Genomic DNA, 24,488 nt, shown 5'->3' on the forward strand with positions numbered 1-24,488 from the left:
ATGATGCTTTCTCTCTGACAGGAATCAACTCTTTCACTTGCTAGCACAGCATGGGACTATAAACTGCATTTTGCGAGATGAGCTTCCTCTAACGAACAAGTGTGCTTTTAACCAAAAAAGAAAGCTCCATGCCGGTATTCTCTGATGCATATTATTCGCTTTCCAAAGCCTTAACAAATGTGTATCCCGATGCATTCTCTCTCGCAGGAATCAACTGTGTCACATTGTAGCAGATCACGGCACTGTTAGTTGCACTTTGCGAGATGAGCTTCTCTAAGGAACCAGTGTGATTTTCACCGAGAAAGCAAGCTCTAGCTCTGGATTGTTAGATGCATATGATTCACTTTCCAATCCAGAAGAAATGTCGGTCCTGATGCCTTCTGTCTGGCAGGAATAAACTCTTTCAAATTTAGCAGAGCATGGAACTGTTAACGGCACTTTTCGAGATGAACTTCCTATAAGGAGCAACGGTGCTTTTCCCAGAGTAAGAAAGCTCCGGGCATCGATTCTCTCTTGCATATCATTCATTTTCCAAAAACATAACAAATGTGTTTCCTCATGCCTTCTCTCTGGCAGGAATCAACTCTTACCTTTGTTACCAGAATGTATAGTTGTTAACTGCACTTTGCGAGACGAACTTCCTAAAAGGAGCACCTGTGCTTTTCCCAGAGGAAGAAAGCTCCAGGCATGGATTATCTGATGCATATGATTCACTTTCAAAAGCCGTTAGAAATGAGTGCTCAAATGTATTCTCTCTGGCAGGAATCAACTTTTCACTTGTTAGCAGAGCCTGGCACTGTTAGTTGCATTTTGGAAGATGAGCTTCCCATAAAGAACAAGTCTGTTTCTCACCGAGAAAGAAAGCTCCAGGCCTGGAGTCTCTGATGTATGTGATTCATTTCCCAAAGCAATAACAAATGTGTAACGGCAAGAATAAGCTGTTTCATTTGTTAGCACAGATGGGACTCTTCGCTACACTTTGCTAGAGTACATTCCTATAAGTAACAACTGTTTCTTTCACGCAAAAAGAAAGCTACAGGCCTGGATTCTCTGATGCATATAATTCTCTTTCCAAATTCATAAAAAATATGTATCTTCCAGCCTTCTGTCTGGCACGAATCAACCGTGTAACACTTTAGCAGATCACGGGAGAGTTAGTTACACTTTGCAAGATGAGCTCCTCTAAGGAACCACTGTGCTTTTCACGGAGAAAGAAAGCTCCAGGCCTGGATTCTCAGATGCATATTATTCACTTACCAAAGCCATAAGAAATGTGTGTCCTTATGCCTTCTGTCTTGCAAGAATCAGCTGTTTCTCTTGTTAGCAACGAAAAGTTGCACTTTGCGAGATGAGCTTCCCCTAAGGAACAAGGTTGTTTTTCACCGAGAAAGAAAGATCCAGTCCTGCATTCTCAGATGCATATTATTCACTTATCAAAGCCATAAGAAATGTGTGTCCCTATGCCTTCTGTCTTGCAAGAATCAGCTGTTTCTCCTGTTAGCAACGAAAAGTTGCACTTTGCGAGATGAGCTTCCCCTAAGGAACAAGGTTGTTTTTCGCCGAGAAAGAAAGATCCGGTCCTGGATTCTCAAATGCATATGAGACTCTTTCTAAAGCCATAAGAAATATGTGTCCTGATACATTCTTTCTGGCAAGAATCGACTGTTTCACTTGTTAGTAGAAAAATGCTACTCTTTGCGAGCTGAATTTCCCCTAAGGAACAACTGTGCTTTGCATCCAGAAAGAGAGCTCCAGTCCTGGATTCTCTGATGCATGTGATTCAGTAGCCAGAGCCATAAGAATACTGTCTCCTGATGCCTTCTGTCTGACAGGAATCGACTGTTTCACTTGTTAGCAAAGCAAAGTTGCACTTTGCTCATTGAGCTTCCCCTAAGGAACAAGAGTGCTTTGCACCGTGAAAGCAAGCTCCACTCCTGGAGTTTTAGATGCATATGATTTACTTTCCAAAACCATAAGAAATATGTGCCCTGATGTCTCCTGTCTGTCAGAAATCAAGAGTTTCAGGTGTTAGAAGAGCAAAGGTGCTCTTTGCGATACGAGCTTCCCCTAAGGAACAAGGTTGTTTTTCACCGAGAAAGAAAGCTCCAGAGCTGCATTCTCGTATGCATATGATTCACTTATCAAAGCCATAGGAAATGTGTGTCCTTATGCCTTCTGTCTTGCAAGAATCAGCTGTTTCTCCTGTTAGCAACGAAAAGTTGCACTTTGCGAGATGAACATCCCTTCAGGAACAAAGCTGTTTTTCACCGAGAAAGAAAGATCCGGTCCTGGATTCTCAGAGGCATATTATTCACTTATCAAAGCCATAAGAAATGTGTGTCATTATGCCTTCTGTCTTGCAAGAATCAGCTGTTTCTCTTGTTCGCAACGAAAAGTTGCACTTTGCGAGATGAGCTTCGCTTAAGGAACAAGGTTGTTTTTCATCCAGAAAGAAAGATCCAGTCCTGGATTCTCAGATGCATATTATTCACGTATCAAAGCCATAAGAAATGTGAGTCCTTTTGCCTTCTGTCTTGCAAGAATCAGCGGTTTCTGTGGTTAGCAACGAAAAGTTGCACTTTGCGAGATGAGCTTCCCCTGAGGAACAAGGTTGTTTTTCGCCGAGAAAGAAAGATCCAGTCCTGGATTCTCAGATGCATATGAGAATCTTTCTAAAGCCATAAGAAATATGTGTCCTGATACATTCTTTCTGGCAGGAATCGACTGTTTCACTTTTTAGCAGAAATTGCCTCTCTTTGCGAGATGAACTTCCCCTAAGGAACAACTGTGCTTTGCATCCAGAAAGAGAGCTCCAGTCCTGGATTCTCTGATGCATGTGATTCAGTAGCCAGAGCCATACGAATACTGTCTCCTGATGCCTTCTGTCTGACAGGAATCGACTGTTTCACTTGTTAGCAAAGCAAAGTAGCACTTTGCTCGTTGAGCTTCCCCTAAGGAACAACAGTGCTTTGCACCGTGAAAGCAAGCTCCACTCCTGGAGTTTTAGATGCATATGATTTACTTTCCAAAACCATAAGAAATATGTGCCCTGATGTCTCCTGTCTGTCAGAAATCAAGAGTTTCACGTGTTAGAAGAGCAAAGGTGCTCTTAGTGATACGAGCTTCCCCTAAGGAACAAGGTTGTTTTTCACCGAGAAAGAAAGCTCCAGACCTGCATTCTCGTATGCATATGATTCACTTATCAAAGCCATAAGAAATGTGTGTCCTTATGCCTTCTGTCTTGCAAGAATCAGCTGTTTCTCTTGTTAGCAACGAAAAGTTGCACTTTGCGAGATGAGCTTCCCCTAAGGAACAAGGTTGTTTTCATCCAGAAAGAAAGATCCAGTCCTGGATTCTCAGATGCATATTATTCACTTACCAAAGCCATAAGAATTATGTGTCCTTATGCCTTCTGTCTTGCAAGAATCAGCTGTTTCTCTTGTTAGCAACGAAAAGTTGCACTTTGCGAGATGAGCTTCCCCTAAGGAACAAGGTTGTTTTCATCCAGAAAGAAAGATCCAGTCCTGGATTCTCAGATGCATATTATTCACTTACCAAAGCCATAAGAATTATGTGTCCTTATGCCTTCTGTCTTGCAAGAATCAGCTGTTTCTCTTGTTAGCAACGAAAAGTTGCACTTTGCGAGATGAGCTTCCCCTAAGGAACAAGGTTGTTTTTCGCCGAGAAAGAAAGATCCAGTCCTGGATTCTCAGATGCGTATGAGACTCTTTCTAAAGCCATAAGAAATATGTGTCCTGATACATTCTTTCTGGCAAGAATCGACTGTTTCACTTGTTAGCAGAAAAATGCTACTCTTTGCGAGCTGAATTTCCCCTAAGGAACAACTGTGCTTTGCATCCAGAAAGAGAGCTCCAGTCCTGGATTCTCTGATGCATGTGATTCACTAGCCAGAGCCATAAGAATACTGTCTCCTGATGCCTTCTGTCTGACAGGAATCGACTGTTTCACTTGTTAGCAAAGCAAAGTAGCACTTTGCTCGTTGAGCTTCCCCTAAGGAACAACAGTGCTTTGCACCGTGAAAGCAAGCTCCACTCCTGGAGTTTTAGATGCATATGATTTACTTTCCAAAACCATAAGAAATATGTGCCCTGATGTCTCCTGTCTGTCAGAAATCAAGAGTTTCACGTGTTAGAAGAGCAAAGGTGCTCTTTGCGATACGAGCTTCCCCTAAGGAACAAGGTTGTTTTTCACCGAGAAAGAAAGCTCCAGACCTGCATTCTCGAATGCATATGATTCACTTATCAAAGCCATAGGAAATGTGTGTCCTTATGCCTTCTGTCTTGCAAGAATCAGCTGTTTCTCTTGTTAGCAACGAAAAGTTGCACTTTGCGAGATGAGCTTCCCCTAAGGAACAAGGATGTTTTTCACCGAGAAAGAAAGCTCCAGACCTGCATTCTCGTATGCATATGATTCACTTATCAAAGCCATAAGAAATGTGTATCCTTATGCCTTCTGTCTTGCAAGAATCAGCTGTTTCTCCTGTTAGCAACGAAAAGTTGCACTTTGCGAGATGAGCTTCCCCTAAGGAACAAGGTTGTTTTTCACCGAGAAAGAAAGATCCAGTCCTGGATTCTCAGATGCATATTATTCACTTATCAAAGCCATAAGAAATGTGTGTCCTTATGCCTTCTGTCTTGCAAGAATCAGCTGTTTCTCCTGTTAGCAACGAAAAGTTGCACTTTGCGAGATGAGCTTCCCCTAAGGAACAAGGTTGTTTTTCGCCGAGAAAGAAAGATCCGGTCCTGGATTCTCAGATGCGTATGAGACTCTTTCTAAAGCCATAAGAAATATGTGTCCTGATACATTCTTTCTGGCAGGAATCGACTGTTTCACTTGTTAGCAGAAAAATGCTACTCTTTGCGAGCTGAATTTCCCCTAAGGAACAACTGTGCTTTGCATCCAGAAAGAGAGCTCCAGTCCTGGATTCTCTGATGCATGTGATTCAGTAGCCAGAGCCATAAGAATACTGTCTCCTGATGCCTTCTGTCTGACAGGAATCGACTGTTTCACTTGTTAGCAAAGCAAAGTAGCACTTTGCTCGTTGAGCTTCCCCTAAGGAACAACAGTGCTTTGCACCGTGAAAGCAAGCTCCACTCCTGGAGTTTTAGATGCATATGATTTACTTTCCAAAACCATAAGAAATATGTGCCCTGATGTCTCCTGTCTGTCAGAAATCAAGAGTTTCACGTGTTAGAAGAGCAAAGGTGCTCTTTGCGATACGAGCTTCCCCTAAGGAACAAGGTTGTTTTTCACCGAGAAAGAAAGCTCCAGACCTGCATTCTCGTATGCATATGATTCACTTATCAAAGCCATAAGAAATGTGTGTCCTTATGCCTTCTGTCTTGCAAGAATCAGCTGTTTCTCTTGTTAGCAACGAAAAGTTGCACTTTGCGAGATGAGCTTCCCCTAAGGAACAAGGTTGTTTTTCGCCGAGAAAGAAAGATCCAGGCCTGGATTCTCAAATGCATATGAGACTCTTTCTAAAGCCATAAGAAATATGTGTCCTGATACATTCTTTCTGGCAGGAATCGACTGTTTCACTTGTTAGCAGAAAAATGCTACTCTTTGCGAGCTGAACTTCCCCTAAGGAACAACTGTGCTTTGCATCCAGAAAGAGAGCTCCAGTCCTGGATTCTCTGATGCATGTGATTCAGTAGCCAGAGCCATAAGAATACTGTCTCCTGATGCCTTCTGTCTGACAGGAATCGACTGTTTCACTTGTTAGCAAAGCAAAGTAGCACTTTGCTCGTTGAGCTTCCCCTAAGGAACAACAGTGCTTTGCACCATGAAAGCAAGCTCCACTCCTGGAGTTTTAGATGCATATGATTTACTTTCCAAAACCATAAGAAATATGTACCCTGATGTCTCCTGTCTGTCAGAAATCAAGAGTTTCACGTGTTAGAAGAGCAAAGGTGCTCTTTGCGATACGAGCTTCCCCTAAGGAACAAGGTTGTTTTTCACCGAGAAAGAAAGCTCCAGACCTGCATTCTCGTATGCATATGATTCACTTATCAAAGCCATAAGAAATGTGTGTCCTTATGCCTTCTGTCTTGCAAGAATCAGCTGTTTCTCTTGTTAGCAACGAAAAGTTGCAATTTGCGTGATGAGCTTCCCCTAAGGAACAAGGTTGTTTTTCATCCAGAAAGAAAGATCCAGTCCTGGATACTCAGATGCATATTATTCACTTATCAAAGCCATAAGAAATGTGTGTCCTTATGCCTTCTGTCTTGCAAGAATCAGCTGTTTCTCTTGTTAGCAATGAAAAGTTGCACTTTGCGAGATGAGCTTCCCCTAAGGAACAAGGTTGTTTTTCATCCAGAAAGAAAGATCCAGTCCTGGATTCTCAGATGCATATTATTCACTTACCAAAGCCATAAGAATTATGTGTCCTTATGCCTTCTGTCTTGCAAGAATCAGCTGTTTCTCCTGTTAGCAACGAAAAGTTGCACTTTGCGAGATGAGCTTCCCCTGAGGAACAAGGTTGTTTTTCGCCGAGAAAGAAAGATCCAGGCCTGGATTCTCAAATGCATATGAGACTCTTTCTAAAGCCATAAGAAATATGTGTCCTGATACATTCTTTCTGGCAAGAATCGACTGTTTCACTTTTTAGCAGAAATTGCCTCTCTTTGCGAGCTGAACTTCCCCTAAGGAACAACTGTGCTTTGCATCCAGAAAGAGAGTTCCAGTCCTGGATTCTCTGATGCATGTGATTCACTAGCCAGAGCCATAAGAATACTGTCTCCTGATGCCTTCTGTCTGACAGGAATCGACTGTTTCACTTGTTAGCAAAGCAAAGTAGCACTTTGCTCGTTGAGCTTCCCCTAAGGAACAACAGTGCTTTGCACCGTGAAAGCAAGCTCCACTCCTGAAGTTTTAGATGCATATGATTTACTTTCCAAAACCATAAGAAATATGTGCCCTGATGTCTCCTGTCTGTCAGAAATCAAGAGTTTCACGTGTTAGAAGAGCAAAGGTGCTCTTTGCGATACGAGCTTCCCCTAAGGAACAAGGTTGTTTTTCACCGAGAAAGAAAGCTCCAGACCTGCATTCTCGAATGCATATGATTCACTTATCAAAGCCATAAGAAATGTGTGTCCTTATGCCTTCTGTCTTGCAAGAATCAGCTGTTTCTCCTGTTAGCAACGAAAAGTTGGACTTTGCGAGATGAACATCCCTTAAGGAACGAGGTTGTTTTTCGCCGAGAAAGAAAGATCCGGTCCTGGATTCTCAGATGCATATTATTCACTTACCAAAGCCATAAGAAATGTGTGTCCTTATGCCTTCTGTCTTGCAAGAATCAGCTGTTTCTCTTGTTAGCAACGAAAAGTTGCACTTTGCGAGATGAGCTTCCCCTAAGGAACAAGGTTGTTTTTCGCCGAGAAAGAAAGCTCCAGACCTGCATTCTCGAATGCATATGATTCACTTATCAAAGCCATAAGAAATGTGTATCCTTATGCCTTCTGTCTTGCAAGAATCAGCTGTTTCTCCTATTAGTAACGAAAATTTTCACTTTGCGAGATGAGATTCCCCTAAGGAACAAGGCTGTTTTTCACCGAGAAAGAAAGATCCAGTCCTGCATTCTCAGATGCATATTATTCACTTATCAAAGCCATAAGAAATGTGTGTCCTTATGCCTTCTGTCTTGCAAGAATCAGCTGTTTCTCCTATTAGTAACGAAAATTTTCACTTTGCGTGATGAGCTTCCCCTAAGGAACAAGGTTGTTTTTCATCCAGAAAGAAAGATCCAGACCTGCATTCTCGTATGCATATGATTCACTTATCAAAGCCATAAGAAATGTGTGTCCTTATGCCTTCTGTCTTGCAAGAATCAGCTGTTTCTCCTATTAGGAACGAAAAGTTGCACTTTGCGAGATGAGCTTCCCCTAAGGAACAAGGTTGTTTTTCGCCGAGAAAGAAAGATCCAGTCCTGGATTCTCAGATGCATATTATTCACTTATCAAAGCCATAAGAAATGTGTGTCCTTATGCCTTCTGTCTTGCAAGAATCAGCTGTTTCTCCTGTTAGCAACGAAAAGTTGCACTTTGCGAGATGAGCTTCCCCTAAGGAACAAGGTTGTTTTTCGCCGAGAAAGAAAGATCCAGTCCTGGATTCTCAGATGCATATTATTCACTTATCAAAGCCATAAGAAATGTGTGTCCTTATGCCTTCTGTCTTGCAAGAATCAGCTGTTTCTCCTGTTAGCAACGAAAAGTTGCACTTTGCGAGATGAGCTTCCCCTAAGGAACAAGGTTGTTTTCCGCCGAGAAAGAAAGATCCGGTCCTGGATTCTCAGATGCGTATGAGACTCTTTCTAAAGCCATAAGAAATATGTGTCCTGATACATTCTTTCTGGCAAGAATCGACTGTTTCACTTGTTAGCAGAAAAATGCTACTCTTTGCGAGCTGAATTTCCCCTAAGGAACAACTGTGCTTTGCATCCAGAAAGAGAGCTCCAGTCCTGGATTCTCTGATGCATGTGATTCACTAGCCAGAGCCATAAGAATACTGTCTCCTGATGCCTTCTGTCTGACAGGAATCGACTGTTTCACTTGTTAGCAAAGCAAAGTAGCACTTTGCTCGTTGAGCTTCCCCTAAGGAACAAGGTTGTTTTTCGCCGAGAAAGAAAGATCCAGGCCTGGATTCTCAAATGCATATGAGACTCTTTCTAAAGCCATAAGAAATATGTGTCCTGATACATTCTTTCTGGCAGGAATCGACTGTTTCACTTGTTAGCAGAAAAATGCTACTCTTTGCGAGCTGAACTTCCCCTAAGGAACAACTGTGCTTTGCATCCAGAAAGAGAGCTCCAGTCCTGGATTCTCTGATGCATGTGATTCAGTAGCCAGAGCCATAAGAATACTGTCTCCTGATGCCTTCTGTCTGACAGGAATCGACTGTTTCACTTGTTAGCAAAGCAAAGTAGCACTTTGCTCGTTGAGCTTCCCCTAAGGAACAACAGTGCTTTGCACCGTGAAAGCAAGCTCCACTCCTGGAGTTTTAGATGCATATGATTTACTTTCCAAAACCATAAGAAATATGTGCCCTGATGTCTCCTGTCTGTCAGAAATCAAGAGTTTCACGTGTTAGAAGAGTAAAGGTGCTCTTTGCGATACGAGCTTCCCCTAAGGAACAAGGTTGTTTTTCACCGAGAAAGAAAGCTCCAGACCTGCATTCTCGTATGCATATGATTCACTTATCAAAGCCATAGGAAATGTGTGTCCTTATGCCTTCTGTCTTGCAAGAATCAGCTGTTTCTCCTGTTAGCAACGAAAAGTTGCACTTTGCGAGATGAACATCCCTTAAGGAACAAAGCTGTTTTTCACCGAGAAAGAAAGATCCGGTCCTGGATTCTCAGATGCATATTATTCACTTACCAAAGCCATAAGAATTATGTGTCCTTATGCCTTCTGTCTTGCAAGAATCAGCTGTTTCTCCTGTTAGCAACGAAAAGTTGCACTTTGCGAGATGAGCTTCCCCTGAGGAACAAGGTTGTTTTTCGCCGAGAAAGAAAGATCCAGTCCTGGATACTCAGATGCATATTATTCACTTATCAAAGCCATAAGAAATGTGTGTCCTTATGCCTTCTGTCTTGCAAGAATCAGCTGTTTCTCTTGTTAGCAACGAAAAGTTGCACTTTGCGAGATGAGCTTCCCCTAAGGAACAAGGTTGTTTTTCATCCAGAAAGAAAGATCCAGTCCTGGATTCTCAGATGCATATTATTCACTTACCAAAGCCATAAGAATTATGTGTCCTTATGCCTTCTGTCTTGCAAGAATCAGCTGTTTCTCCTGTTAGCAACGAAAAGTTGCACTTTGCGAGATGAGCTTCCCCTGAGGAACAAGGTTGTTTTTCGCCGAGAAAGAAAGATCCAGGCCTGGATTCTCAAATGCATATGAGACTCTTTCTAAAGCCATAAGAAATATGTGTCCTGATACATTCTTTCTGGCAGGAATCGACTGTTTCACTTGTTAGCAGAAATTGCCTCTCTTTGCGAGCTGAACTTCCCCTAAGGAACAACTGTGCTTTGCATCCAGAAAGAGAGTTCCAGTCCTGGATTCTCTGATGCATGTGATTCACTAGCCAGAGCCATAAGAATACTGTCTCCTGATGCCTTCTGTCTGACAGGAATCGACTGTTTCACTTGTTAGCAAAGCAAAGTAGCACTTTGCTCGTTGAGCTTCCCCTAAGGAACAACAGTGCTTTGCACCGTGAAAGCAAGCTCCACTCCTGGAGTTTTAGATGCATATGATTTACTTTCCAAAACCATAAGAAATATGTGCCCTGATGTCTCCTGTCTGTCAGAAATCAAGAGTTTCAGGTGTTAGAAGAGCAAAGGTGCTCTTTGCGATACGAGCTTCCCCTAAGGAACAAGGTTGTTTTTCACCGAGAAAGAAAGCTCCAGACCTGCATTCTCGAATGCATATGATTCACTTATCAAAGCCATAGGAAATGTGTGTCCTTATGCCTTCTGTCTTGCAAGAATCAGCTGTTTCTCCTGTTAGCAACGAAAAGTTGGACTTTGCGAGATGAATATCCCTTAAGGAACGAGGTTGTTTTTCGCCGAGAAAGAAAGATCCGGTCCTGGATTCTCAGATGCATATTATTCACTTACCAAAGCCATAAGAAATGTGTGTCCTTATGCCTTCTGTCTTGCAAGAATCAGCTGTTTCTCTTGTTAGCAACGAAAAGTTGCACTTTGCGAGATGAGCTTCCCCTAAGGAACAAGGTTGTTTTTCGCCGAGAAAGAAAGCTCCAGACCTGCATTCTCGAATGCATATGATTCACTTATCAAAGCCATAAGAAATGTGTGTCCTTATGCCTTCTGTCTTGCAAGAATCAGCTGTTTCTCCTATTAGTAACGAAAATTTTAACTTTGCGAGATGAGATTCCCCTAAGGAACAAGGCTGTTTTTCACCGAGAAAGAAAGATCCAGTCCTGCATTCTCAGATGCATATTATTCACTTATCAAAGCCATAAGAAATGTGTGTCCTTATGCCTTCTGTCTTGCAAGAATCAGCTGTTTCTCCTATTAGTAACGAAAATTTTCACTTTGCGTGATGAGCTTCCCCTAAGGAACAAGGTTGTTTTTCATCCAGAAAGAAAGATCCAGACCTGCATTCTCGTATGCATATGATTCACTTATCAAAGCCATAAGAAATGTGTGTCCTTATGCCTTCTGTCTTGCAAGAATCAGCTGTTTCTCCTGTTAGCAACGAAAAGTTGCACTTTGCGAGATGAGCTTCCCCTAAGGAACAAGGTTGTTTTTCGCCGAGAAAGAAAGATCCAGTCCTGGATTCTCAGATGCATATTATTCACTTATCAAAGCCATAAGAAATGTGTGTCCTTATGCCTTCTGTCTTGCAAGAATCAGCTGTTTCTCCTGTTAGCAACGAAAAGTTACACTTTGCGAGATGAGCTTCCCCTAAGGAACAAGGTTGTTTTCCGCCGAGAAAGAAAGATCTGGTCCTGGATTCTCAGATGCGTATGAGACTCTTTCTAAAGCCATAAGAAATATGTGTCCTGATACATTCTTTCTGGCAAGAATCGACTGTTTCACTTGTTAGCAGAAAAATGCTACTCTTTGCGAGCTGAATTTCCCCTAAGGAACAACTGTGCTTTGCATCCAGAAAGAGAGCTCCAGTCCTGGATTCTCTGATGCATGTGATTCAGTAGCCAGAGCCATAAGAATACTGTCTCCTGATGCCTTCTGTCTGACAGGAATCGACTGTTTCACTTGTTAGCAAAGCAAAGTAGCACTTTGCTCGTTGAGCTTCCCCTAAGGAACAAGGTTGTTTTTCGCCGAGAAAGAAAGATCCAGGCCTGGATTCTCAAATGCATATGAGACTCTTTCTAAAGCCATAAGAAATATGTGTCCTGATACATTCTTTCTGGCAGGAATCGACTGTTTCACTTGTTAGCAGAAAAATGCTACTCTTTGCGAGCTGAACTTCCCCTAAGGAACAACTGTGCTTTGCATCCAGAAAGAGAGCTCCAGTCCTGGATTCTCTGATGCATGTGATTCACTAGCCAGAGCCATAAGAATACTGTCTCCTGATGCCTTCTGTCTGACAGGAATCGACTGTTTCACTTGTTAGCAAAGCAAAGTAGCACTTTGCTCGTTGAGCTTCCCCTAAGGAACAACAGTGCTTTGCACCGTGAAAGCAAGCTCCACTCCTGGAGTTTTAGATGCATATGATTTACTTTCCAAAACCATAAGAAATATGTGCCCTGATGTCTCCTGTCTGTCAGAAATCAAGAGTTTCACGTGTTAGAAGAGCAAAGGTGCTCTTTGCGATACGAGCTTCCCCTAAGGAACAAGGTTGTTTTTCACCGAGAAAGAAAGCTCCAGACCTGCATTCTCGTATGCATATGATTCACTTATCAAAGCCATAGGAAATGTGTGTCCTTATGCCTTCTGTCTTGCAAGAATCAGCTGTTTCTCCTGTTAGCAACGAAAAGTTGGACTTTGCGAGATGAACATCCCTTAAGGAACAAAGCTGTTTTTCACCGAGAAAGAAAGATCCGGTCCTGCATTCTCAGAGGCATATTATTGACTTACCAAAGACATAAGAAATGTGTGTCCTTATGCCTTCTGTCTTGCAAGAATCAGCTGTTTCTCCTGTTAGCAACGAAAAGTTGCACTTTGCGAGATGAGCTTCGCTTAAGGTACAAAGTTGTTTTTCATCCAGAAAGAAAGATCCAGTCCTGGATTCTCAGATGCATATTATTCACTTACCAAAGCCATAAGAAATGTGAGTCCTTTTGCCTTCTGTCTTGCAAGAATCAGCTGTTTCTGTGGTTAGCAACGAAAAGTTGCACTTTGCGAGATGAGCTTCCCCTAAGGAACAAGGTTGTTTTTCGCGGAGAAAGAAAGATCCGGTCCTGGATTCTCAGATGCATATGAGACTCTTTCTAAAGCCATAAGAAATATGTGTCCTGATACATTCTTTCTGGCAGGAATCGACTGTTTCACTTTTTAGCAGAAATTGCCTCTCTTTGCGAGCTGAACTTCCCCTAAGGAACAACTGTGCTTTGCATCCAGAAAGAGAGCTCCAGTCCTGGATTCTCTGATGCATGTGATTCAGTAGCCAGAGCCATAAGAATACTGTCTCCTGATGCCTTCTGTCTGACAGGAATCGACTGTTTCACTTCTTAGCAAAGCAAAGTAGCACTTTGCTCGTTGAGCTTCCCCTAAGGAACAACAGTGCTTTGCACCGTGAAAGCAAGCTCCACTCCTGGAGTTTTAGATGCATATGATTTACTTTCCAAAACCATAAGAAATATGTGCCCTGATGTCTCCTGTCTGTCAGAAATCAAGAGTTTCAAGTGTTAGAAGAGCAAAGGTGCTCTTTGCGATACGAGCTTCCCCTAAGGAACAAGGTTGTTTTTCACCGAGAAAGAAAGCTCCAGACCTGCATTCTCGTATGCATATGATTCACTTATCAAAGCCATAAGAAATGTGTGTCCTTATGCCTTCTGTCTTGCAAGAATCAGCTGTTTCTCTTGTTAGCAACGAAAAGTTGCACTTTGCGAGATGAGCTTCCCCTAAGGAACAAGGTTGTTTTTCGCCGAGAAAGAAAGATCCGGTCCCGTATTCTCAGATGCGTATGAGACTCTTTCTAAAGCCATAAGAAATATGTGTCCTGATACTTTCTTTCTGGCAAGAATCGACTGTTTCACTTGTTAGCAGAAAAATGCTACTCTTTGCGAGCTGAATTTCCCCTAAGGAACAACTGTGCTTTGCATCCAGAAAGAGAGCTCCAGTCCTGGATTCTCTGATGCATGTGATTCACTAGCCAGAGCCATAAGAATACTGTCTCCTGATGCCTTCTGTCTGACAGGAATCGACTGTTTCACTTGTTAGCAAAGCAAAGTAGCACTTTGCTCGTTGAGCTTCCCCTAAGGAACAACAGTGCTTTGCACCGTGAAAGCAAGGTCCACTCCTGGAGTTTTAGATGCATATGATTTACTTTCCAAAACCATAAGAAATATGTGCCCTGATGTCTCCTGTCTGTCAGAAATCAAGAGTTTCAGGTGTTAGAAGAGCAAAGGTGCTCTTTGCGATACGAGCTTCCCCTAAGGAACAAGGTTGTTTTTCACCGAGAAAGAAAGCTCCAGACCTGCATTCTCGAATGCATATGATTCACTTATCAAAGCCATAGGAAATGTGTGTCCTTATGCCTTCTGTCTTGCAAGAATCAGCTGTTTCTCCTGTTAGCAACGAAAAGTTGGACTTTGCGAGATGAACATCCCTTAAGGAACGAGGTTGTTTTTCGCCGAGAAAGAAAGATCCGGTCCTGGATTCTCAGATGCATATTATTCACTTACCAAAGCCATAAGAAATGTGTGTCCTTATGCCTTCTGTCTTGCAAGAATCAGCTGTTTCTCTTGTTAGCAACGAAAAGTTGCACTTTGCGAGATGAGCTTCCCCTAAGGAACAAGGTTGTTTTTCGCCGAGAAAGAAAGCTCCAGACCTGCATTCTCGAATGCATATGATTCACTTATCAAAGCCATAAGAAATGTGTGTCCTTATGCCTTCTGTCTTGCAAGAATCAGCTGTTTCTCCTGTTAGCAACGAAAATTTTCACTTTGCGAGATGAGCTTCCCCTAAGGAACAAGGCTGTTTTTCACCGAGAAAGAAAGATCCAGTCCTGGATACTCAGATGCATATTATTCACTTATCAAAGCCATAAGAAATGTGTGTCCTTATGCCTTCTGTCTTGCAAGAATCAGCTGTTTCTCTTGTTAGCAACGAAAAGTTGCACTTTGCGAGATGAGCTTCCCCTAAGGAACAAGGTTGTTTTTCATCCAGAAAGAAAGATCCAGTCCTGGATTCTCAGATGCATATTATTCACTTACCAAAGCCATAAGAATTATGTGTCCTTATGCCTTCTGTCTTGCAAGAATCAGCTGTTTCTCCTGTTAGCAACGAAAAGTTGCACTTTGCGAGATGAGCTTCCCCTGAGGAACAAGGTTGTTTTCCGCCGAGAAAGAAAGATCCGGTCCTGGATTCTCAGATGCGTATGAGACTCTTTCTAAAGCCATAAGAAATATGTGTCCTGATACATTCTTTCTGGCAAGAATCGACTGTTTCACTTGTTAGCAGAAAAATGCTACTCTTTGCGAGCTGAATTTCCCCTAAGGAACAACTGTGCTTTGCATCCAGAAAGAGAGTTCCAGTCCTGGATTCTCTGATGCATGTGATTCAGTAGCCAGAGCCATAAGAATACTGTCTCCTGATGCCTTCTGTCTGACAGGAATCGACTGTTTCACTTGTTAGCAAAGCAAAGTAGCACTTTGCTCGTTGAGCTTCCCCTAAGGAACAACAGTGCTTTGCACCGTGAAAGCAAGCTCCACTCCTGGAGTTTTAGATGCATATGATTTACTTTCCAAAACCATAAGAAATATGTGCCCTGATGTCTCCTGTCTGTCAGAAATCAAGAGTTTCAGGTGTTAGAAGAGCAAAGGTGCTCTTTGCGATACGAGCTTCCCCTAAGGAACAAGGTTGTTTTTCACCGAGAAAGAAAGCTCCAGACCTGCATTCTCGAATGCATATGATTCACTTATCAAAGCCATAGGAAATGTGTGTCCTTATGCCTTCTGTCTTGCAAGAATCAGCTGTTTCTCCTGTTAGCAACGAAAAGTTGGACTTTGCGAGATGAACATCCCTTAAGGAACGAGGTTGTTTTTCGCCGAGAAAGAAAGATCCGGTCCTGCATTCTCAGATGCATATTATTCACTTACCAAAGCCATAAGAAATGTGTGTCCTTATGCCTTCTGTCTTGCAAGAATCAGCTGTTTCTCTTGTTAGCAACGAAAAGTTGCACTTTGCGAGATGAGCTTCCCCTAAGGAACAAGGTTGTTTTTCGCCGAGAAAGAAAGCTCCAGACCTGCATTCTCGAATGCATATGATTCACTTATCAAAGCCATAAGAAATGTGTGTCCTTATGCCTTCTGTCTTGCAAGAATCAGCTGTTTCTCCTATTAGTAACGAAAATTTTCACTTTGCGAGATGAGATTCCCCTAAGGAACAAGGCTGTTTTTCACCGAGAAAGAAAGATCCAGTCCTGCATTCTCAGATGCATATTATTCACTTATCAAAGCCATAAGAAATGTGTGTCCTTATGCCTTCTGTCTTGCAAGAATCAGCTGTTTCTCCTATTAGTAACGAAAATTTTCACTTTGCGTGATGAGCTTCCCCTAAGGAACAAGGTTGTTTTTCATCCAGAAAGAAAGATCCAGACCTGCATTCTCGTATGCATATGATTCACTTATCAAAGCCATAAGAAATGTGTGTCCTTATGCCTTCTGTCTTGCAAGAATCAGCTGTTTCTCCTGTTAGCAACGAAAAGTTGCACTTTGCGAGATGAGCTTCCCCTAAGGAACAAGGTTGTTTTTCGCCGAGAAAGAAAGATCCAGTCCTGGATTCTCAGATGCATATTATTCACTTATCAAAGCCATAAGAAATGTGTGTCCTTATGCCTTCTGTCTTGCAAGAATCAGCTGTTTCTCCTGTTAGCAACGAAAAGTTACACTTTGCGAGATGAGCTTCCCCTAAGGAACAAGGTTGTTTTTCGCCGAGAAAGAAAGATCCAGGCCTGGATTCTCAAATGCATATGAGACTCTTTCTAAAGCCATAAGAAATATGTGTCCTGATACATTCTTTCTGGCAGGAATCGACTGTTTCACTTGTTAGCAGAAAAATGCTACTCTTTGCGAGCTGAACTTCCCCTAAGGAACAACTGTGCTTTGCATCCAGAAAGAGAGCTCCAGTCCTGGATTCTCTGATGCATGTGATTCACTAGCCAGAGCCATAAGAATACTGTCTCCTGATGCCTTCTCTCTGACAGGAATCGACTGTTTCACTTGTTAGCAAAGCAAAGTAGCACTTTGCTCGTTGAGCTTCCCCTAAGGAACAACAGTGCTTTGCACCGTGAAAGCAAGCTCCACTCCTGGAGTTTTAGATGCATATGATTTACTTTCCAAAACCATAAGAAATATGTGCCCTGATGTCTCCTGTCTGTCAGAAATCAAGAGTTTCACGTGTTAGAAGAGCAAAGGTGCTCTTTGCGATACGAGCTTCCCCTAAGGAACAAGGTTGTTTTTCACCGAGAAAGAAAGCTCCAGACCTGCATTCTCGTATGCATATGATTCACTTATCAAAGCCATAGGAAATGTGTGTCCTTATGCCTTCTGTCTTGCAAGAATCAGCTGTTTCTCCTGTTAGCAACGAAAAGTTGCACTTTGCGAGATGAACATCCCTTAAGGAACAAAGCTGTTTTTCACCGAGAAAGAAAGATCCGGTCCTGCATTCTCAGAGGCATATTATTGACTTACCAAAGACATAAGAAATGTGTGTCCTTATGCCTTCTGTCTTGCAAGAATCAGCTGTTTCTCCTGTTAGCAACGAAAAGTTGCACTTTGCGAGATGAGCTTCGCTTAAGGTACAAAGTTGTTTTTCATCCAGAAAGAAAGATCCAGTCCTGGATTCTCAGATGCATATTATTCACTTACCAAAGCCATAAGAAATGTGAGTCCTTTTGCCTTCTGTCTTGCAAGAATCAGCTGTTTCTGTGGTTAGCAACGAAAAGTTGCACTTTGCGAGATGAGCTTCCCCTAAGGAACAAGGTTGTTTTTCGCGGAGAAAGAAAGATCCGGTCCTGGATTCTCAGATGCATATGAGACTCTTTCTAAAGCCATAAGAAATATGTGTCCTGATACATTCTTTCTGGCAGGAATCGACTGTTTCACTTTTTAGCAGAAATTGCCTCTCTTTGCGAGCTGAACTTCCCCTAAGGAACAACTGTGCTTTGCATCCAGAAAGAGAGCTCCAGTCCTGGATTCTCTGATGCATGTGATTCAGTAGCCAGAGCCATAAGAATACTGTCTCCTGATGCCTTCTGTCTGACAGGAATCGACTGTTTCACTTCTTAGCAAAGCAAAGTAGCACTTTGCTCGTTGAGCTTCCCCTAAGGAACAACAGTGCTTTGCACCGTGAAAGCAAGCTCCACTCCTGGAGTTTTAGATGCATATGATTTACTTTCCAAAACCATAAGAAATATGTGCCCTGATGTCTCCTGTCTGTCAGAAATCAAGAGTTTCAAGTGTTAGAAGAGCAAAGGTGCTCTTTGCGATACGAGCTTCCCCTAAGGAACAAGGTTGTTTTTCACCGAGAAAGAAAGCTCCAGACCTGCATTCTCGTATGCATATGATTCACTTATCAAAGCCATAAGAAATGTGTGTCCTTATGCCTTCTGTCTTGCAAGAATCAGCTGTTTCTCTTGTTAGCAACGAAAAGTTGCACTTTGCGAGATGAGCTTCCCCTAAGGAACAAGGTTGTTTTTCGCCGAGAAAGAAAGATCCGGTCCCGTATTCTCAGATGCGTATGAGACTCTTTCTAAAGCCATAAGAAATATGTGTCCTGATACTTTCTTTCTGGCAAGAATCGACTGTTTCACTTGTTAGCAGAAAAATGCTACTCTTTGCGAGCTGAATTTCCCCTAAGGAACAACTGTGCTTTGCATCCAGAAAGAGAGCTCCAGTCCTGGATTCTCTGATGCATGTGATTCACTAGCCAGAGCCATAAGAATACTGTCTCCTGATGCCTTCTGTCTGACAGGAATCGACTGTTTCACTTCTTAGCAAAGCAAAGTAGCACTTTGCTCGTTGAGCTTCCCCTAAGGAACAACAGTGCTTTGCACCGTGAAAGCAAGCTCCACTCCTGGAGTTTTAGATGCATATGATTTACTTTCCAAAACCATAAGAAATATGTGCCCTGATGTCTCCTGTCTGTCAGAAATCAAGAGTTTCAGGTGTTAGAAGAGCAAAGGTGCTCTTTGCGATACGAGCTTCCCCTAAGGAACAAGGTTGTTTTTCACCGAGAAAGAAAGCTCCAGACCTGCATTCTCGAATGCATATGATTCACTTATCAAAGCCATAGGAAATGTGTGTCCTTATGCCTTCTGTCTTGCAAGAATCAGCTGTTTCTCCTGTTAGCAACGAAAAGTTGGACTTTGCGAGATGAACATCCCTTAAGGAACGAGGTTGTTTTTCGCCGAGAAAGAAAGATCCGGTCCTGGATTCTCAGATGCATATTATTCACTTACCAAAGCCATAAGAAATGTGTGTCCTTATGCCTTCTGTCTTGCAAGAATCAGCTGTTTCTCTTGTTAGCAACGAAAAGTTGCACTTTGCGAGATGAGCTTCCCCTAAGGAACAAGGTTGTTTTTCGCCGAGAAAGAAAGCTCCAGACCTCCATTCTCGAATGCATATGATTCACTTATCAAAGCCATAAGAAATGTGTGTCCTTATGCCTTCTGTCTTGCAAGAATCAGCTGTTTCTCCTGTTAGCAACGAAAATTTTCACTTTGCGAGATGAGCTTCCCCTAAGGAACAAGGCTGTTTTTCACCGAGAAAGAAAGATCCAGTCCTGGATACTCAGATGCATATTATTCACTTATCAAAGCCATAAGAAATGTGTGTCCTTATGCCTTCTGTCTTGCAAGAATCAGCTGTTTCTCTTGTTAGCAACGAAAAGTTGCACTTTGCGAGATGAGCTTCCCCTAAGGAACAAGGTTGTTTTTCATCCAGAAAGAAAGATCCAGTCCTGGATTCTCAGATGCATATTATTCACTTACCAAAGCCATAAGAATTATGTGTCCTTATGCCTTCTGTCTTGCAAGAATCAGCTGTTTCTCCTGTTAGCAACGAAAAGTTGCACTTTGCGAGATGAGCTTCCCCTGAGGAACAAGGTTGTTTTTCGCCGAGAAAGAAAGATCCAGGCCTGGATTCTCAAATGCATATGAGACTCTTTCTAAAGCCATAAGAAATATGTGTCCTGATACATTCTTTCTGGCAAGAATCGACTGTTTCACTTTTTAGCAGAAATTGCCTCTCTTTGCGAGCTGAACTTCCCCTAAGGAACAACTGTGCTTTGCATCCAGAAAGAGAGTTCCAGTCCTGGATTCTCTGATGCATGTGATTCAGTAGCCAGAGCCATAAGAATACTGTCTCCTGATGCCTTCTGTCTGACAGGAATCGACTGTTTCACTTGTTAGCAAAGCAAAGTAGCACTTTGCTCGTTGAGCTTCCCCTAAGGAACAACAGTGCTTTGCACCGTGAAAGCAAGCTCCACTCCTGGAGTTTTAGATGCATATGATTTACTTTCCAAAACCATAAGAAATATGTGCCCTGATGTCTCCTGTCTGTCAGAAATCAAGAGTTTCACGTGTTAGAAGAGCAAAGGTGCTCTTTGCGATACGAGCTTCCCCTAAGGAACAAGGTTGTTTTTCACCGAGAAAGAAAGCTCCAGACCTGCATTCTCGAATGCATATGATTCACTTATCAAAGCCATAGGAAATGTGTGTCCTTATGCCTTCTGTCTTGCAAGAATCAGCTGTTTCTCCTGTTAGCAACGAAAAGTTGGACTTTGCGAGATGAACATCCCTTAAGGAACGAGGTTGTTTTTCACCGAGAAAGAAAGATCCGGTCCTGGATTCTCAGATGCATATTATTCACTTACCAAAGCCATAAGAAATGTGGGTCCTTATGCCTTCTGTCTTGCAAGAATCAGCTGTTTCTCTTGTTAGCAACGAAAAGTTGCACTTTGCGAGATGAGCTTCCCCTAAGGAACAAGGTTGTTTTTCGCCGAGAAAGAAAGCTCCAGACCTGCATTCTCGAATGCATATGATTCACTTGTCAAAGCCATAAGAAATGTGTGTCCTTATGCCTTCTGTCTTGCAAGAATCAGCTGTTTCTCCTATTAGTAACGAAAATTTTCACTTTGCGAGATGAGATTCCCCTAAGGAACAAGGCTGTTTTTCACCGAGAAAGAAAGATCCAGTCCTGCATTCTCAGATGCATATTATTCACTTATCAAAGCCATAAGAAATGTGTGTCCTTATGCCTTCTGTCTTGCAAGAATCAGCTGTTTCTCCTATTAGTAACGAAAATTTTCACTTTGCGTGATGAGCTTCCCCTAAGGAACAAGGTTGTTTTTCATCCAGAAAGAAAGATCCAGACCTGCATTCTCGTATGCATATGATTCACTTATCAAAGCCATAAGAAATGTGTGTCCTTATGCCTTCTGTCTTGCAAGAATCAGCTGTTTCTCCTGTTAGCAACGAAAAGTTGCACTTTGCGAGATGAGCTTCCCCTAAGGAACAAGGTTGTTTTTCGCCGAGAAAGAAAGATCCAGTCCTGGATTCTCAGATGCATATTATTCACTTATCAAAGCCATAAGAAATGTGTGTCCTTATGCCTTCTGTCTTGCAAGAATCAGCTGTTTCTCCTGTTAGCAACGAAAAGTTGCACTTTGCGAGATGAGCTTCACCTAAGGAACAAGGTTGTTTTCCGCCAAGAAAGAAAGATCCGGTCCTGGATTCTCAGATGCGTATGAGACTCTTTCTAAAGCCATAAGAAATATGTGTCCTGATACATTCTTTCTGGCAAGAATCGACTGTTTCACTTGTTAGCAGAAAAATGCTACTCTTTGCGAGCTGAATTTCCCCTAAGGAACAACTGTGCTTTGCATCCAGAAAGAGAGCTCCAGTCCTGGATTCTCTGATGCATGTGATTCAGTAGCCAGAGCCATACGAATACTGTCTCCTGATGCCTTCTGTCTGACAGGAATCGACTGTTTCACTTGTTAGCAAAGCAAAGTAGCACTTTGCTCGTTGAGCTTCCCCTAAGGAACAAGGTTGTTTTTCGCCGAGAAAGAAAGATCCAGGCCTGGATTCTCAAATGCATATGAGACTCTTTCTAAAGCCATAAGAAATATGTGTCCTGATACATTCTTTCTGGCAGGAATCGACTGTTTCACTTGTTAGCAGAAAAATGCTACTCTTTGCGAGCTGAACTTCCCCTAAGGAACAACTGTGCTTTGCATCCAGAAAGAGAGCTCCAGTCCTGGATTCTCTGATGCATGTGATTCACTAGCCAGAGCCATAAGAATACTGTCTCCTGATGCCTTCTCTCTGACAGGAATCGACTGTTTCACTTGTTAGCAAAGCAAAGTAGCACTTTGCTCGTTGAGCTTCCCCTAAGGAACAACAGTGCTTTGCACCGTGAAAGCAAGCTCCACTCCTGGAGTTTTAGATGCATATGATTTACTTTCCAAAACCATAAGAAATATGTGCCCTGATGTCTCCTGTCTGTCAGAAATCAAGAGTTTCACGTGTTAGAAGAGCAAAGGTGCTCTTTGCGATACGAGCTTCCCCTAAGGAACAAGGTTGTTTTTCACCGAGAAAGAAAGCTCCAGACCTGCATTCTCGTATGCATATGATTCACTTATCAAAGCCATAGGAAATGTGTGTCCTTATGCCTTCTGTCTTGCAAGAATCAGCTGTTTCTCCTGTTAGCAACGAAAAGTTGCACTTTGCGAGATGAACATCCCTTAAGGAACAAAGCTGTTTTTCACCGAGAAAGAAAGATCCGGTCCTGCATTCTCAGAGGCATATTATTGACTTACCAAAGACATAAGAAATGTGTGTCCTTATGCCTTCTGTCTTGCAAGAATCAGCTGTTTCTCCTGTTAGCAACGAAAAGTTGCACTTTGCGAGATGAGCTTCGCTTAAGGTACAAAGTTGTTTTTCATCCAGAAAGAAAGATCCAGTCCTGGATTCTCAGATGCATATTATTCACTTACCAAAGCCATAAGAAATGTGAGTCCTTTTGCCTTCTGTCTTGCAAGAATCAGCTGTTTCTGTGGTTAGCAACGAAAAGTTGCACTTTGCGAGATGAGCTTCCCCTAAGGAACAAGGTTGTTTTTCGCGGAGAAAGAAAGATCCGGTCCTGGATTCTCAGATGCATATGAGACTCTTTCTAAAGCCATAAGAAATATGTGTCCTGATACATTCTTTCTGGCAGGAATCGACTGTTTCACTTTTTAGCAGAAATTGCCTCTCTTTGCGAGCTGAACTTCCCCTAAGGAACAACTGTGCTTTGCATCCAGAAAGAGAGCTCCAGTCCTGGATTCTCTGATGCATGTGATTCAGTAGCCAGAGCCATAAGAATACTGTCTCCTGATGCCTTCTGTCTGACAGGAATCGACTGTTTCACTTCTTAGCAAAGCAAAGTAGCACTTTGCTCGTTGAGCTTCCCCTAAGGAACAACAGTGCTTTGCACCGTGAAAGCAAGCTCCACTCCTGGAGTTTTAGATGCATATGATTTACTTTCCAAAACCATAAGAAATATGTGCCCTGATGTCTCCTGTCTGTCAGAAATCAAGAGTTTCAAGTGTTAGAAGAGCAAAGGTGCTCTTTGCGATACGAGCTTCCCCTAAGGAACAAGGTTGTTTTTCACCGAGAAAGAAAGCTCCAGACCTGCATTCTCGTATGCATATGATTCACTTATCAAAGCCATAAGAAATGTGTGTCCTTATGCCTTCTGTCTTGCAAGAATCAGCTGTTTCTCTTGTTAGCAACGAAAAGTTGCACTTTGCGAGATGAGCTTCCCCTAAGGAACAAGGTTGTTTTTCGCCGAGAAAGAAAGATCCGGTCCCGTATTCTCAGATGCGTATGAGACTCTTTCTAAAGCCATAAGAAATATGTGTCCTGATACTTTCTTTCTGGCAAGAATCGACTGTTTCACTTGTTAGCAGAAAAATGCTACTCTTTGCGAGCTGAATTTCCCCTAAGGAACAACTGTGCTTTGCATCCAGAAAGAGAGCTCCAGTCCTGGATTCTCTGATGCATGTGATTCACTAGCCAGAGCCATAAGAATACTGTCTCCTGATGCCTTCTGTCTGACAGGAATCGACTGTTTCACTTCTTAGCAAAGCAAAGTAGCACTTTGCTCGTTGAGCTTCCCCTAAGGAACAACAGTGCTTTGCACCGTGAAAGCAAGCTCCACTCCTGGAGTTTTAGATGCATATGATTTACTTTCCAAAACCATAAGAAATATGTGCCCTGATGTCTCCTGTCTGTCAGAAATCAAGAGTTTCAGGTGTTAGAAGAGCAAAGGTGCTCTTTGCGATACGAGCTTCCCCTAAGGAACAAGGTTGTTTTTCACCGAGAAAGAAAGCTCCAGACCTGCATTCTCGAATGCATATGATTCACTTATCAAAGCCATAGGAAATGTGTGTCCTTATGCCTTCTGTCTTGCAAGAATCAGCTGTTTCTCCTGTTAGCAACGAAAAGTTGGACTTTGCGAGATGAACATCCCTTAAGGAACGAGGTTGTTTTTCGCCGAGAAAGAAAGATCCGGTCCTGGATTCTCAGATGCATATTATTCACTTACCAAAGCCATAAGAAATGTGTGTCCTTATGCCTTCTGTCTTGCAAGAATCAGCTGTTTCTCTTGTTAGCAACGAAAAGTTGCACTTTGCGAGATGAGCTTCCCCTAAGGAACAAGGTTGTTTTTCGCCGAGAAAGAAAGCTCCAGACCTGCATTCTCGAATGCATATGATTCACTTATCAAAGCCATAAGAAATGTGTGTCCTTATGCCTTCTGTCTTGCAAGAATCAGCT

The sequence above is a fragment of the Pithys albifrons genome, chromosome 4 (genome assembly GCF_047495875.1).
Source record: "Pithys albifrons albifrons isolate INPA30051 chromosome 4, PitAlb_v1, whole genome shotgun sequence".
Lineage (NCBI taxonomy): Eukaryota > Metazoa > Chordata > Aves > Passeriformes > Thamnophilidae > Pithys > Pithys albifrons.